General features: G+C 37.2%; 1 long non-coding RNA gene across 1 annotated transcript; it reads right to left on the bottom strand.

Moving 5' to 3' along the window:
- Positions 1-1445: 1445 nt before the first annotated feature.
- LOC140678845 (uncharacterized) lies at positions 1446-3827 on the bottom strand. Its single transcript, XR_012050490.1, has 3 exons — positions 3739-3827; positions 3309-3617; positions 1446-1629 (listed from the first exon to the last, which is right to left on the bottom strand). It is a non-coding gene; the product is annotated as an uncharacterized lncRNA (long non-coding RNA).
- Between the last annotated feature and the right edge of the window lie 12895 nt (positions 3828-16722).

Here is a 16722-nt window from a genome sequence, read left to right as displayed (position 1 = left end):
AACACAAACGTGGCCATGGAACAGCTGAGTAGCCAATTGTCCAATTACTTTTGGTCCCTTAAAAAGTGGAAGGCACATATAAAATGTGTTTTAATTCCTATACCGTTCACCTGATTTGGATGTAAATACCCTCAAATTAAAGCTCAAAGTCTGCATTTAAAGCAGATCTTGATTGTTTCATTTCAAATCCATTGTGGTGTTGTACAGAGCTGGAATACTGAAAATTGTGTCAATGTCCAAATATTTATGGACCTAACTGTATGTCTCATTTATTTTGAAGGAGAATTAAAGAGAAAGAAATTAGATGTATGAGCAATAAAAGAGATCTTATGTATGTCTCTTTCATGTCTTGATTATTTCTCTTAAATGTCTTAACAAAGCCATCATATCTCAAATTTGAGAATAATGAGAACACATTGAGAGTGCAATTTAAATATTCATTATCTGACTTAATTAGAAATAACACTAAAAAAATACTAAAATATTGAGCGGTGTATCACTTTATTTGGCTACACACATATACAAATACAAAATATAAGATATAAAAATAGATTAAATACAACAATTTAAATGTAGTTAATTAGTACATACATAATGTACATATTGACATTCACAATAATTAAAACAACATAGAAAACAATATACAAAAAATAAAACAAATACAAAACTAAATGAATTTAACCTTAAGTACTCACTTTGTTGTTGTGAAAAAGTCCGGTGTAGTTTTTTTTAACTCCTTGTTGAGCAAACCATGTACTGTAGTTAAAAAAAACACCTGACTTAATCTCAGTAAGAGGGTGAGTAAATGACTAAATTTCCATTTTGGAAATATTCCAAGCAAAAACTGAAATACATTTATAAAATTGTAACCGTGGTGTTTGGAACTGGTCTACATATAAAAAATAATCACACATTGAACACCAAGGATACTTAACATTTTTTACCTCAGGGCCCGACCAACTTTTCCACTACAGAGGGGTCTCGGACCCACTCAAATACAAACACTGAATTAGTCATATTACACTAAAGTGTATTACAACTGAGTACCATTGCGGCCCATATGGACGGACCACAGCTAAGAAACAGATATTTATTGGCGGCCCCCGAGGGGTATTCGCAGCCAAACAGTGGGCCCCAGCCCTATGATTAAGAAACACTGTTGTAAACAATAGAACAGCCTCCTGCGATAACAATATAACATTTGGTACATAAATGATCATTAAAACATTTTGAAATTGGTTACAAAAGCTACTAACATACTGCGTCATTTCCGTTTTTAAAATGGAAACAGCTTTGTACTGTGAAGGGATATTAGCCGCTAGCTTGTTAGTGAGGTTGCATCAGTGCCAAATTTGCGAGACACAGCACATCTCAATATGCATTGTCACAGTATAACGTGGTACTAAAAGCTACATCATAGGGCATTTTTATACACTATATACTGCGCAACCCCAGACCAAAATATCAACATGTTTACAAAGGAAACATCCTACCCCAGAATGAACTTGGCAGGTACAAGGGCCTACTTAAAACCTGCTCTTGCCCGACATTTGTTTACCAAAGCTTGCTTGAGCTTGGCCTCCTCAATATTGTCCCAATCAGGAAGGGTACCGCATCTCAGGACATACGCTGTAAGGCAAGAACATAATAATCAGGCATTCGTAATTTTGCCACATCCGAGTTTCTACAGGTATCAAATCTATGCAATGCAATAATAATAATAATGCAAATCTAATTGAATGCTTTTTAACGCCATTTTTTTGGTACTTAAAAAAATGTAATGCCCATGTGCGACTGCATATAGTTATTATATATAGTCAAAAGCCTACAATTAGACAAGTTAATTAGTTGAAAAGTTTAGATTAACTGTTACTCTCTCGTGTATTAGAATTGGCTTACAAAACTGTTTAATTGGAGAATGTATTTTTATTTATTTATTTTTCTGGAGTAGCATATAGTGTTTTGACTGTGTGCATGGCCGTAGAATGGCCAATTAAAAGGTTCCGTCCATCAAAAAATTTAAAGGAGAACTGCACTTAAGCCCTCTAAACAAACATCCAATTCTGCATCAGATGATCAATATAATATACCCATAAGCCATTTTTTTAGTTGTGTCTGTTTAAAACATGCTGTAAATATATATATATTCTCTGAAAATATGTCTTATAATAGCCACAAACTGGAGGATACCATTTTACAATTACAATTTGTTTTAAAATAGTTAAAAGGTTTAATAGAATAATAAATGAACATCATACTAGGATTGCAAATTATGCATGTGTTTGGACATGGATGATCGATTTAAACATTTTAGAAAAATACAGAACGGTATTTGGAAAAATGCCAATAAAATGCATTAAGAAAAAGCTATGTCAATTATATTAATTTGCCGATATTGAATATATTGTATTTTACACCCTCTCTGTTGTTTAAAATGTTTACAGTAAATAGCAAGTTATGTATCAAGTATCCAGCAGCTGAAGGAACTCGTATTAATTTATTGTGGGAACGTCAGAGAATAAAAGAGTTGTGGTCTGCTGTGAAAATTGCCTTGTTTGTCCATCCTAAGCCATAACTTGAGGCGCCTGTGTCACGACAGTTGCTAATGTTAGCCAAGTTAGCTCATATGTGTTGAAGTGGAGGTGATTGAAATAAACGAGTCGTGTATGAAAAAAGCTCAGCTTCCCCATTATCCTGACATGATGTCCCAGTTAAGGACTACACGCCTACAGTGACCAAAGAATGGAAAAGTTTAGGCCCCCAGAGCAGTTTCATTGTGCCGTATTGAGGCAGTGCTTTTGTCGCGTTCCCACCTTACAATACCTCTTGTATGCAGTTTGGCAGCTTCAGCTAAAAGAATAAACACACACACAGACAGATGTAGAAATTTTGAGGTTCTTAAGTTAATTTAAAAAAAATTTTTTCCGTTTGACATATTGACTATCGGCCATGTCCTACAATTGTATTACATTTTTTAAATGCCTCTGGACAACGCTTTTAATGCTTTTTATTGCCATTTAAGGCCTTAATTTACACAAAATCCATTTAATGACTTCATGCCTTGTGGAAACCCTGCACATACAGTACATTAATACACACAACCACACTTCAAGTTGATGGACATAATACTATATTGCTTATCACAATGCTAGTTTTTTGGCCAATCACAAACTGTAATTATGTAACATTCGGTTATGCTTTTCGTGTGCTATAATCGATAAGGGATCAAACTTTCTCGTATTGAACTTCTATTTAATTATTGTTACACAATTTTGGCCTGAAAACACCCTCAGTTTGGGAAAACTTACTTAGGATTTCTTCAACTTTTTTCCGGTCAAGGATGCGCTTTCCTGTTCCTACAGGTTTGTTTCCAGGGCGACCAAAAGCGACAGCATTTTGACACTCCTCAACTGTAAAAAAGTGGTCAAAAAGTGCGTGGAATAAACGCATGCAATTGGGCTTTGAAGCATGACTCATGGCAGCAAGGCGGAACGAGGACATGAATACGCCGCTCTCAGGAAAGAGCTCCTGCTGGCCCGATTGTTGAGGAGGGCCGTCGCTGTATTTGTCACTAACGAGGTCGCAGAGAGTTTGGAGTACTCTGACTTGGTCCGGATCTGAAAGGGAAAAAATAGCACAAACAATACCCGAATGAGAAAATAATGTGTTCAAGGCCAAATCACAAATTTACGTAAACAAAATAATTACATCATGAATAAATTAGCATTAATTACTTGCCTATTTTCAAGAGGACTTCTTCGATTTGTTGCTTTTCCCGCAGGATTTTTTCGAACTCCTCCCAACATCCATCACATGGCGTCCATGATTTTTCTGCCTGCGGTCGATATGAGATAGTTTCCTCGACAGATGGGTTGCCTGCATCTCTCCTGTCAAAAGAGATGAGAAATACTGAACTACAAAAAAATTACTGAAATGATCCACATTTTAACCTCCAGCGGCCAAAGTGGACCTTAGTCTATGTACAGTGAGGAGAACAAGTATTTAATAGACTGCAAAATATAAAACAAAACAAAAAATCACATTGTATGTTTTCAGGTAATTTGCATTTTTTTTCCATGGAATTGATCACCTAGAAACCTCTTTTGGGAGTATATTTGAAGTATCAAATATGGATATCATGAAAAAAGATGCACATTAATTACTTTTAAAAAAATTCATACAATGTGATTTTATGTATTTTTGTTTTGGATTCTATCACTTACAATTGAAGTGTACCTATAATGATAATAATAATAATAATAATAATAATAATAATAATAATAAAAGTAACAGACCTCAAACTACAAAATCAGCAGTGTATAAATGATTTGTTCTCCTCACTCTATGATGGACGGTACCAATAATGAAAATAAATGTACCATGACCAAAATTGACCATATCTACAATCATTCTGTACAGTACTCCTAAACAAAAACATTTCACATCAAAGACAAAGGAACTGGACCAATACTGAAGATGAAATCTTCTTGACTGCAAGGAAATAGACAACTCACTTAGTCAACAATACCAACAGATTATGACAGATTTTACAATATTAAGTTATACATAACATTGACTATCACCAAGAAGTTATTACTTTATATATCTCAGGATTATTTATGAAATGTACAATTAAGTATAAACTGTCAAACCAGTACTTATATTTGGATTAAAAAATGTTTTTAAACTATGGCATATTGAGATTTCCACCTTAACTACTTTCTTTCACACAGGAAGTACAGGCATGTGAGCACCCTTTGACAAAAGAAGAAAATTTACAAAAAAGAGGAACATTTCTATCTGCACGTAGTGCTCCCACGCAAGCCCCGAAAATATTATTTTAAGAATCAATACTACATAGCCCTGGGCCAATAAAACAATAAATATATATCGCAATAGACACATAACGATATAAATATTAAATGCGTTCGATAAAATATTTGAGCAAGCAAGATTCGCTGCATGAGGTCACTTGTGCTTTGGGAACCCAAGAAACAGAAAACAGGAAGTGTCACTGAGCAATGGGAGGGACATGCTATAACAGACAATCAGTTAACAGTATTTACTGAGCAATGGAAGGGATAAGCCAACAGCCAATCACGTAACAGTATCAACAACAAGTAAGCTAGCTTGATGATGCTAATTATGCTAACTAGCAAGCTTGTTTTGGTTTCCCTGTCCTGAAATTCAGTGCGGCGTTTAGGCAAGAGCAACAGCAAGTACCTGCGGCCGAGGCGAGCGTTCCATAAATTTTGTTTGGATCCTATTTTTTGATATTGTTTACTTAATTCATCCATGGAACTTTTGTTATTGTTGAAAGCTCCGGATCGGACAGGTTTTCACGGGACACATTTCTGGTGTTGTGTGTTGCTCTGAAAACCCACGGGTGTTTAGTTAATGCTCGATTGCTGATAAGAAAGCAAAGTTAGCTCTGTTTTTTGACACTCATCCTTCAACCCCCATCCTTACACTACTTTTATTTATATTTTTATATATTTTAATTTATATTTAATTTAAAAAAATGCGGAATTTATATTTTGACGTGAAACTGAATGTTTCAAAACGTAGATTTCTTCTGTTAAGAAAGTATATATTGTGTAACTATTTTTTTTCCTCAATAAAACTTGTTTTTAAGATTTCAGTGTGTGTTCAAGTACTTCTTGAGCACATTTATCAATACTGTGATAACAATTGTAACCATGACATGAAATGTTAATTTTTTTTACTCCCTAGTTTTGACACATGAGATTGTAGAGTGGATATTTACACTCTATGAACATTTTGACCATGATTAAAAAGTAATAAAATGATGGCAAATAATTGTTTTCAAGGTCCACAAGTTCAGAACTTTTAATCCTGAAATCAAAGTGGATACAGATGTTGGGGTTTTGGCAATGAAATACATTAAATATTTGTATTTGTCATTCACATACTATTTACTGAAACAATTATTTGATGGCAGATAAAATAATATTTCAGTTAATGCTGTTTTTTTGGTTTGGAAATTCACCAAATTTGATTTTATAAAGATGAAAAGTTTTGAACTTGTAGCCCCATAGGCATGAGGTAATAAATGTCAATCTTACCCATAGGGTGGTGGTGGTGCTCCAACAGTGTTGCTGCCTGTTACAAGTCCCGTCACTTTACCTGAAATATATTCAACAGTTGCCCTATAAAATTTACCATCTGACCACTTTGCTAAAACAGAATCTCCTGTTCTAAGATCTGCACAGGAGTTTCATCTCTTGACAAAATGTCTGCTCCAGTAAAGATTTTGCCGGTATAACCGTCCTCCCATCTGACGAAGGCCAAACACCCTGAAAGAGAGAGTGCAAAAGAGAAAGTGTTTAACATTTTTTATTTGAGTATAAAAATTTGGACTGGTATTTGTCACCTCATTTGGACAACAATGTTATGATTATTCCCTCTCCCCATCCCTATATGCATTTTAAAGCATATGCAGTAGGGTGAGCTTGCCCATCGCTGTCTTAGAGGTGTGTGGCCTCATTACAATTAGGGTACTGTTACTAACCTTCTTGGGGCGACTTTCCCAAGGTGGCATTCTCAGCTGTTCTTTAAATACTAAACAAACTAATAAAGTCCTTTTTCCAGTTTGTTAGCTACATGTAACACGGCAATTTGGCTTAACCGTAGTCCGCTTCGCCACACATACAGAGACTTACCAGATTGCTCATTTGGGGGAGGAGAATTATGCAGGTCCTTCATTTTCTTTGTGGGAACTCTTAACCTCTTATGTTGTCATTTTCTTTTTGTCCATCCTGTTAATGAAAAAATAAATGTTGTATCACAAACTGGGGATAGGTTGATTGGCAACACTAAATTGACTCGAGTGTGTGAATGTAGTCTGTCGATCTGTGTTGACTTGTCCAGGGTGTACCCCGCCTTCCGCCCTAGCGCAGTTGGGATAGGCTCCAGCACCCCCACGACACGGAAAGGAAAAGCAGTAGAAAATAGATAGATGGATGGAACTATAATATAAATGGAGAGTATTTACATATATGGGGTCACTTCATATGGATGTTAACTTTTTGGGTAATCATATTGTTTATGATCGTTCTGGCTATAGTAAAAAAAAAACTCAACCCGGACAGTTTAATTCTTATCTATTTTGGGGTGCGGGGGGCTTGATGGCACCTTTTTATAATAGGGTACATATTAATAAAGTTATGGCATTTTTAACAAAAAAGGTCATGAATAAAATATTGAGCCCCAATGACTTTGTATTGAAGAGGTTGACCATAAATTAGTGCATTTTGACCAGGTTAAGACAATCATAACTTTTTAAACATGTATCACAGGAAAATTATTCTTATATTACGTAACTCGTAAGAGGTTCCGCAGCCTCCGAAGCAGAACCTCCAGGTTCTGTAACAGCTTCTTCCCTCAGGCCGTAAGGCTCTTGAACGCATCATAATGAAATTATCCCCTCAACTCCCCCCAAAATGGATTAACTCGCTGGAATAAAAAAGACAATATAACATACATCCATAAACGTGGACGCATGTGAAAAAGTGCAATATATTTATCTGTACAGTAACCTATTTAGTTATTTATATATGCACCTTATTGCTTTTTTATCCCGCACTACCATTAGCTTATGTAACACAATTTCGTTCCTATTTGTACTGTAAAGTTCAAATTTGAATGACAATAAAAAGGAAGTCTAAGTCTAACTAGTCTTAACAAGACCTGTCTGATAATGCTAGTTTAATTTAAATGAATGAATGTTTCAAATTTTACACACATAGCTACTTTATTTTCCAATATATATGCAGTTTATATGATCAATAGCGTGATACAATACATACTGGCCAGTGCCAGCTAGTAAGCACATGTACTGCTGCTTTCAAAATGGCGGGGCACATTTGTTAATCATTGAACACTTTTGGATGTCATCTCTTATTTATTACAACTAGCCAGCCATACCAATAAAATGCAGCCCGGACCTTCTTTGTCGATTGTTACTTTACCTACAACAGTATTATAAAAATGTTTAAAGTCAAACCCCCAAATTAATATGCACTGTATAATCTAATTGTGAAGGTCATTATGTATACTAACATTACTTGCTGGGCAGACGCCATTAGCGTTACTGCAACCTCTCAAAGGACCACTCGTTGTCACAACAGTTAAATATTTTCACTTCACAACATTACATGGTTAACCAACTAAAAAATATTAGGATGCTTACCTCTCCAAGACTTCTGTCACAAGCGTTGCGGTTGTCGTTTCCAAAAACGTTCCCGCTTCTTCTTCTCTTTCTTCTTCTTCCTCGTTTTCGTTCGAGGTCGGCGCACACAACGTTAAAATGTTACGCCACCTACTGTTTTCCCGCTTCTTCTTCTTCTGACGTTGATGGCAAACAACGCGTCATGTCCGCCACTGTCTGATAGAAGGCGTGAATTTTCTGAATTGCTTTCCTTTGAAAGTTACACATAGCCAAAAATGGCTATTTTCAGATGGACATATAAGGAGAAAATCAACTTTATCTAAATTTTGAGATGTGGATCTGTCTCATCAACATTCTCGCGAGATTTGGCACAGCGCCCCATGAATCTGTCCAATCATATTTGCTCTTCCTGGAAAACACCCATGCGCATTTAGTGGGCAAATGTGACTTGTATCGATTGGAGGAAACAATTCAGCATCGAAGGAATAACGACTGAAAGTAAGTAATACCATTTATTGTTTTTGTTTTGATATTTAAATTACTTTAACACACACGAGTTATTATTCATCAAACTAATGTAACGTCACTGTGTTACGAAAATAGAGCTATAAATGCCGCATTCAACGGCGCAACCACCTTGCTCGAAGCTATGATACTTACCTCCACCGAGGCATCGCAAGTGATAAGATACACTTTATGCATCCCATAGTGAAATAACAATGATAGACATAAATGTACAGAGAACATTGGAAGTGAAACAATATAAATTACTGAACATACACTGCTTCAACATAATATAGACTTTTACATTTACAAGAAGTTCCACTGTGTATTCCAGCAACCTTTGTCTGTATTCACATCGTATTGGAGTGTCAAAATGACAATACGAAAACCTGCAAAACGATGGAGAAGAACCGGTAAAGAAGTTGACTCAAATAAACGATCAAGAAGGACTGTACAATTGGTGAGTAGACTGGCATAGTGGTGGTGCATTAAACTGGCAGCAGATATACTATGTGATACTTTATTTTTCTTCCTGCAGCCACCAATGTGAATGTGGAGACTGATGAGCAATGTCTAAGTAAGTTATATGTATATGCGTGTTCTTTGTTTATGTGAATTAGTTCTGATTGAGATTTACAGACCAGATAGATGGATAAAAAGCTGTCCACAGTTTGTCAGGAACAAGCATGGAAATATTGCTTTCTTTTACCCTGATTACAGTAGCACATATATGAAGAATGAAACTTGAAATATGAGTTATCTCAGCATGTGTAATTAATCTTCTTTGAACCTTTCATCTTCAAGTTAAGGCTGGTAGGTAACATCAAGTCATGATTAGGGATGTAACAATATCAAAATGTCATGGTATTATATCGTCACAGTGTTAAAGCCACGGTAAGATATTGTTACAAACATGTCAACGTGTGTTAAATGAAGTGGCAGGAATGTTTAGGATAAACACACTTACTGTAATTGAATACAAACATAATGTTCATATGTTGTAGTCCTATTTATTATTATAAACAGGTATTTTAAGTGCAAAGGAATGGTGCAAAATCATCCAGAATTTCAAGTAACACACATATTTTAGTTTAATCTAACACAGCAGTTATAGGCACAGAAATATTTCACAAGCAACAATTCCTCCGAGCTACGAAGCACAAACGTTCCCGTCACTCCTGCACAGTTCCTCTTTTTCGCCCCTATATAATGTCCCCTGTTTGAACTTTGTTGTCCCACACTGCGCGGGTTATCATGGGAGATCGAGTTTACTTCTCAGATCAGCCCACTTAATATTGTCAGAAAAAAACACACTGACGGGAGTTCTCGTTTGATAGCGTCACACATCACGGCATTATTGTGAGAATTTTGAAACCAAAACAACGCAATATTTACAATAATGTTTCATCCCTCGTCAAGATCCTTTCTCATAGGTTTGGTTTGCTGCTGTGTATTTACTAATCATTGGCATTGTTTATCACTGAAGTTCCACACTTTCTTTTTATAGTGCGTGTTGTATTGTGATGAGTTACATTTAATACTGGGGATTATGTGTTACCACAAACACAGAAGATACGTAAACATGAACTACAATGCGATCAAGATGTGGGAAAAAAGTAAATGCATTCCATTAGCTAGATTTGTATAATGTGTTCAATTTATGTCAACTTGCTTCTTGTTTCGCAATTTTCTTCTTTTCTTTTAATTATTTTAATTTTTAGAGTTTTTTGGTTCCTCTTCTTTGTGTCATAAGGTAGCAGCAGGGGAACAGAAGGAGCCCAAAACACTGCTCTTCATATGGAACACATCCAACCTCCAGGTGTCCATGCAGGATGTACCACTCTGGAACATCAAACCTCTCCCTACCCACCAGGTACACCCACCGTCTTCTGTGTCTAACTAATGTTTTGCTGTGAATTTTGTCACGAAGCATATCCTGCTAAAATATGCCAAACTTTTGAGTGTAAGAATGTGAGCGATATGCTGAAATGTTATACGTTTTGCCTTGTGACAAAATGTTATAAAAAACCTTTAATGATTTTTATTCTATTTTAATTTCAGCACATGAAAATATTTCTACTTTTGACTCTATCAAAGACAATGGAAAACCATTTTCCAGATCAGCCCTCATAGATCCTCCTGATGGCCTAACAACTGAACTACATGTCGATGCTGAGTATGATTCATCTCAATCATTTGAGGAATCTCTCCCTGATATGGGGGATTGGATGTACAATGACGGACATATGTTTAATGAAGGATTTGAAGATAGTTTGAGTGAGGAGTGTGCAGAAGAGTCAAATATCAAGGACACAACAGACAAACCATTATATGACAATGCATCAGTAACCGTGGCAGAGTGCCTTCTGATCATCAGGGCTTATGAAAACTGTCATAAAGTCACTGATAAGGCCCTATAAGCGATTTGCTGAAAATGTTCAAGTTGCTTTGTTCCGATAGTCTGAATGCAGATTGCTTAAACAGTGTGCAGAAGTTCAAAAACGTTCTTTTATCCTGCTCTGCATCATCGCCTATTTTATTACATAAATACTGCAGTAATTGTTTTGGGCAATTAGAAAGTAAACAAATAAAATGTCTGTCTTGTGGGACCAGTGTGTCAGAAGAAAGATCTTCATCCTTTATAGAGGTTCCAATTAAGGCTCACATAAGGTCATTGTTCCTCAAGCCAGGTTTTCAGGAGAAGCTTAACTTCAGATTAAGCAGAAAGAAGGCAGATGCTAACAACATTGAAGATATATATGATGCAGAAGTTTACAAACAGCTTGTCGATAGGGGTGGTCCTCTTAGTGACCCTAAAAACATCTCACTTGGAACACCGATGAAGACAAAAATTGATATTTGTTAAGGCTCATACATGGTACTCAAAATATACCTATGCAGATGGTAAATGTACCGTATTTTCCGCACTATAAGGCGCACCGGATTATTAGCCGCACCTTCTATGAATTACATATTTCATAATTTTGTCCACCAATAAGCCGCCCCGGACTATAAGCCGCGCCTACGCTGCGCTAAAGTGAATGTCAAAAAAACGCTGCGCTAAAGTGAATGTCAAAAAAACAGTCAGATAGTTCAGTCAAACTTTAATAATATATTGAAAACCAGCGTTCTAACAACTCTGTCCCAAAATGTACGCAAATGTGCAATCACAAACATAGTAAAATTCAAAATGGTGTAGAGCAATAAATAGCAACATAATGTTGCTCGAACGTTAATGTCACAACACACAAAATAAACATAGCGCTCACCTTCTGAAGTTATTCTTCATTCGTAAATCCTTCGAATTCTTCGTCTTCGGTGTCCGAATTGAAAAGTTGCGCAAGCGTGGGATCCAAAAATGGCCGGCTCCGCCTCGTCGAAGTCATCGGATTCAGTGTCGCTGTTGTTGTGCAGCAGTTCTGTGAATCCTGCCTTCCGGAAAGCTCGGACCACAGTTGTGACCGAAACTATCTGCCCAGGCATTTACGATCCACTGGCAGATGTTGGCGTATGTCGACCGGCGCTATCTGCCCGTCTTAGTGAAGGTGTGTTCGCCTTCGGAGCTGTGTGAAAAAAGCCACCCGGCCTCTTCGCGTAAACTTCCCTTAACCACTCGCTCATCTTTTCTTCATCCATCCATCCCTTCGAGTTAGCTTTTATGATGACGCCGGCTGGAAAGGTCTCTTTTGGATGGGTGGAAGTTAGCATGGCAAGCTAGAACCACAGTGAAGGATGACTCCTCATTCCCTGTGGTGCGAATATTCACCGTACGTGCTCCCGTTCCACAGTGCAGTTCACAGGAATATCAGTTGCTGTGAAATACGGTAGTAATCCGTGTGCGGATGGAGAGATTGCGTCTTTTTATGAACCGGATCCTTGTCCTTTGTAGGAGCCATTTTGTGGTCTTTACAGATGTAAACAGGAAATGAAACGTACGGTGATATCCGCGCGTTTTTTCTTCTTCTTCCGGGGGCGGGTGGTTGCTTAAAGCGCTTCCTGTTCTATGGGGGCGGGTGCTTTCCTTGGCGGTTGCTTGCGTAGAAGAAGAAGCGCTTCCTGTTCTACCGGGAAAAAAGATGGCGGCTGTTTACCGAAGTTGCGAGATCGAAACTTTATGAAAATTAATCGTAATAAAGCGCACCGGGTTATAAGGCGCACTGTTAGCTTTTGAGAAAATTTGTGGTTTTTAGGTGCGCCTTATAGTGCGGAAAATACGGTAGTCAAACTTGTGCAGTCTATTCCTGTTATTTCACAAACTATTAAACCAGGGAATGTCATAGCTGAATTTTACAGACATATGACTAAAGATGATAGTTTCTGTCAGGAAAACAAATATTTGTCTAGGATTAAACTATATGGAGCACCTAGTGAACTTCTATTGGACACAGTTCACGTCTCTGCATTGCAAATACATGCTGGTCACTGCATCAATTCTGGAACAGTAAGCATCTTTCACAGGGCACAAGTTAAGAGAAATTATCTCACATCAAAACACTATGGTAAAGGTAATAGTAGAAACAATTTTACAGGTTTTTTTTTCAAATGACGGACAAAGTATGGACAGATTGATTTCTTCTTTATCATAGCACAATCATGTGCCAAATGGGCCCTCCTTCGTGAATTCAAACATGCAGGGTTTTCTTTGCTGCAAGATAGTGTAACAAATGGTACATGAAGTCATGTTATTCCCCTATTGGAAACCTCTGCCAGTACAGTAGTATGATTGGATGCCGAGCCGGCCCAAGGCATAAGCGTACTAAGCGCTTGCTTAGGGCCCCGCGGCCACCAGGGGGCCCCCAAAAGCAATTAACAAAAAAATCTTATTTTTAATTTTTTGCATGTACGAGTCTGACTGATGATTTCTAAATGATCAAAGATATATTATTGTACAAAAACACAATTTTAGGTCAACAGAGTGCTGCTGCTGATCTAGGCTTAGTGATTCTTCCTGCCTCTCTTTAAATGTAAAGCTGCCTCTGCTGCACCTGTGATGTTTGCCGCCTGCTATGGCGTCACATTAGTGCCAAAAATCCGAGCGCATAAAAACTGTTATCGCGCGCTGATTCTCCACTTCGTGCGCGCGCACGACACCCTTTTGCGCGCGTGTGGTGCCTTTTTGCGCGCGCGCCGTCTCGGTCTGTGCGCTGGCATGTTTCGTTTTGGCACTTTGGGGGCGGGTATGCTTAGACGGCCCCTTCTTTCTGATTGGTCAGGCGAAACGCTCAGAGCCAATCAGAAGTATAGCAGGGCGGGTCATCGTCAATATGTATCAAGATTGTTATAGGCGCAAAGTTTTCACTTCTTCTTGAACATTTGTTTTCTAATTTATGGAATTTCTTTTGATTCAGCCATAAAATTAATGAAATAATCTTTGAATTTTGTTTTTAAAATGTTAAAAATAGCCTTTTAATAATGTATTCTGAAACAGTTTAAAATAATCAGAGAACTGACTATCACTGACCCTACACAACTATGTTGCACAATTAAGTCTTTTTTTTTTTATAGCGAAAGAGGTAATTTCAACAGGTGCAGCATCCTATGTCATATCTACATGTAATAAGATTTGTAACAAGGCAAACCGTTTGTAAATTGGTTGAAAATCGAGCAAGTTATGGTAATTTAATTGGTACATGTACTAATTAAATTACCATAACTTGCTTTGACATCAATGTAATGATTGAGGCTAGCTGTCCGAGGTAAGATGGCTACAACGTTGCTACGCTGGAGAATGATTGGTCATATGAAAAATGCTCAGAGCCAATCAGAAAGGAGGGGCTGTCTAAGCATACCTGCCCCCAAAGTGCCAAAAAAAAAATGACAGCGCGAGGAGAGATGCCAGGAGTACACAGAGAGCGCACAGGCCGAGACGGCGCGCGCGCAGAAAGGCATTGCGCGCGCGCAAAAAGACACCACGCGCGCGCAAAAAGACACCACGCGCGTGCAAAAGGGTGTCGCGCGCGCACAAAGTGGAGAATCAGCGCGCGATAACAGTTTTTATGCGCTCGGATTTTTGGCACTAATGTGACGCCATATCTTTCCTCTCAGATTCAGACAGGACTGAGCAGGTGATCAGAGGACCACTGTCTATTAAGGATAACTTTTCATTCCCCAAACGGCATGATGGCCGAAGTTTTCATTATCATTATACCTACAGACAGCTAGTCAATGGGGAAAAAAGTCAAGCGTAGCTGGCTGACTTATTCAAGAAGTAAAGATGCAGTCTATTGCTTTTGCTGCAAATTATTTTCCAAAAAGTCATTAAAACTGGCAGCCGAGGGACAGCGGGATTGGGTCAACATAGGTGCACTGCTGAAACAGCATGAAAACAGTGAAGATCATTGTAGCAACATGGTGAAATGGAAGGAATTTGCCTTGCGTCTTTCAAAGGGGAAAACTATTGATGAATTTAACTTCAGTAGACTGCGCTCTCTTTGTACAAAGTAAACATTAAATATGAACAATTAACTAAAAATGTAAACTAGTAATTAAAGACTAATATGTACAAGACTGATGAGACAAGATGACACTTTTACTGTAAATACAAAGCTTTATCACTTGGACTGTTCAACCCCAGGCCACTCTTGTAGCTGAATGTTTTCTACATTTTAAGATTAGGAACCATATGTGGCACTCTGGACATCATTCGTTCATTCATTGGTATTATTTATGTTCTTAACTGGGCCACCCCCATATCTTTATAAATGACATGTCATTTGTAAAGACATGCCAGGCTGACAATAGGATAATGTAAACAACACTGCCAGAGCCGCAATGAGTTTATAGTAGGTGTGTGAATGATCAACAATCAATATTATTGGCAGAAATAGAGGGCCCCAAAATTAAATTTTGCTTAGGGCCCCATGGAGGCTTGGGCCGGCACTGATTGGATGACATATTGGGTAAAGTTGTTTTCCTTGACTTCACATCTGTGCCTGGCATTGTGTTTGCAGTTCATTTCCCAAACACACTTGAAAAGTTTTAACTAATTAAGAACTCAACTGGCCTAAGAAGTCACAAATCAAATATTTGATCATTGTTATAAATGCTCTGAAAATACACACCGATGAGATGTTGCCGTGGATGCTGTAAAAGTCTGTAAATATGTACTGTATATGGAGTATCATTGTTGATTAAGTTTTTGCATTGTCTGTAATATTTCAGTGGCCAATATATTAAAATGTACTTGTTAAATAAAACCACTGTCTTTTTTAATGAATATTTAGGCCTACTACGCTACTGTATTTTAATATTAGTCCTTATCATGGTGGTTGGAGAGCCAAAGGTTTTCTGAAGTGGTACTTTGTGAAAAGAGTTTGAGAATCACTGCTCGAGAAAGTTCACTAATGTTAAAAGGTCTTAAAAAAGTGTCTTGTGATCATAACAGTATTGTTTGGGTTCAGTTTTAAATCTCACAATTGTAGTCACTGAGTTACTGCACATGGCATGTGTATAAGAAATCAACAAATTAAGTAGAACATTATGCATTAAACCATATAGATTACAGACCATATATCCATATTGCCTGGATTAATTATTTACTCCAAATATTGGCATGAGATAAATTGGAGTGTGATTGAGGTATAATTAAATTGTGCCAATTAAAATGTATTTTTAATTTATTTTTCCTAAGATAGAAAAGAGGCATATCTGACAACTCAAATGGTGAGCAGTGAGAGACAAAACCAAGTATACAGGTAAAAGCCAGTAAATTAGAATATTTTGAAAAAGTTGATTTATTTCAGTAATTGCATTCAAAAGGTGTAACTTGTACATTATATTTATTCATTGCACACAGACTGATGCATTCAAATGTTTATTTCATTTAATTTTGATGATTTGAAGTGGCAACAAATGAAAATCCAAAATTCCGTGTGTCACAAAATTAGAATATTACTTAAGGCTAATACAAAAAAGAGATTTTTAGAAATGTTGCCCAACTGAAAAGTATGAAAATGAAAAATATGAGCATGTACAATACTCAATACTTGGTTGGAGCTCCTTTTGCCTCAATTACTGCGTTAATGCGG

The sequence above is a fragment of the Nerophis lumbriciformis genome, linkage group LG06, assembly GCF_033978685.3.
Source record: "Nerophis lumbriciformis linkage group LG06, RoL_Nlum_v2.1, whole genome shotgun sequence".
In the NCBI taxonomy this organism is placed as follows: Eukaryota; Metazoa; Chordata; class Actinopteri; order Syngnathiformes; family Syngnathidae; genus Nerophis; species Nerophis lumbriciformis.
Note: the sequence above shows the minus strand (reverse complement) of the source record. Positions and strands in the feature narration are given on the sequence as shown.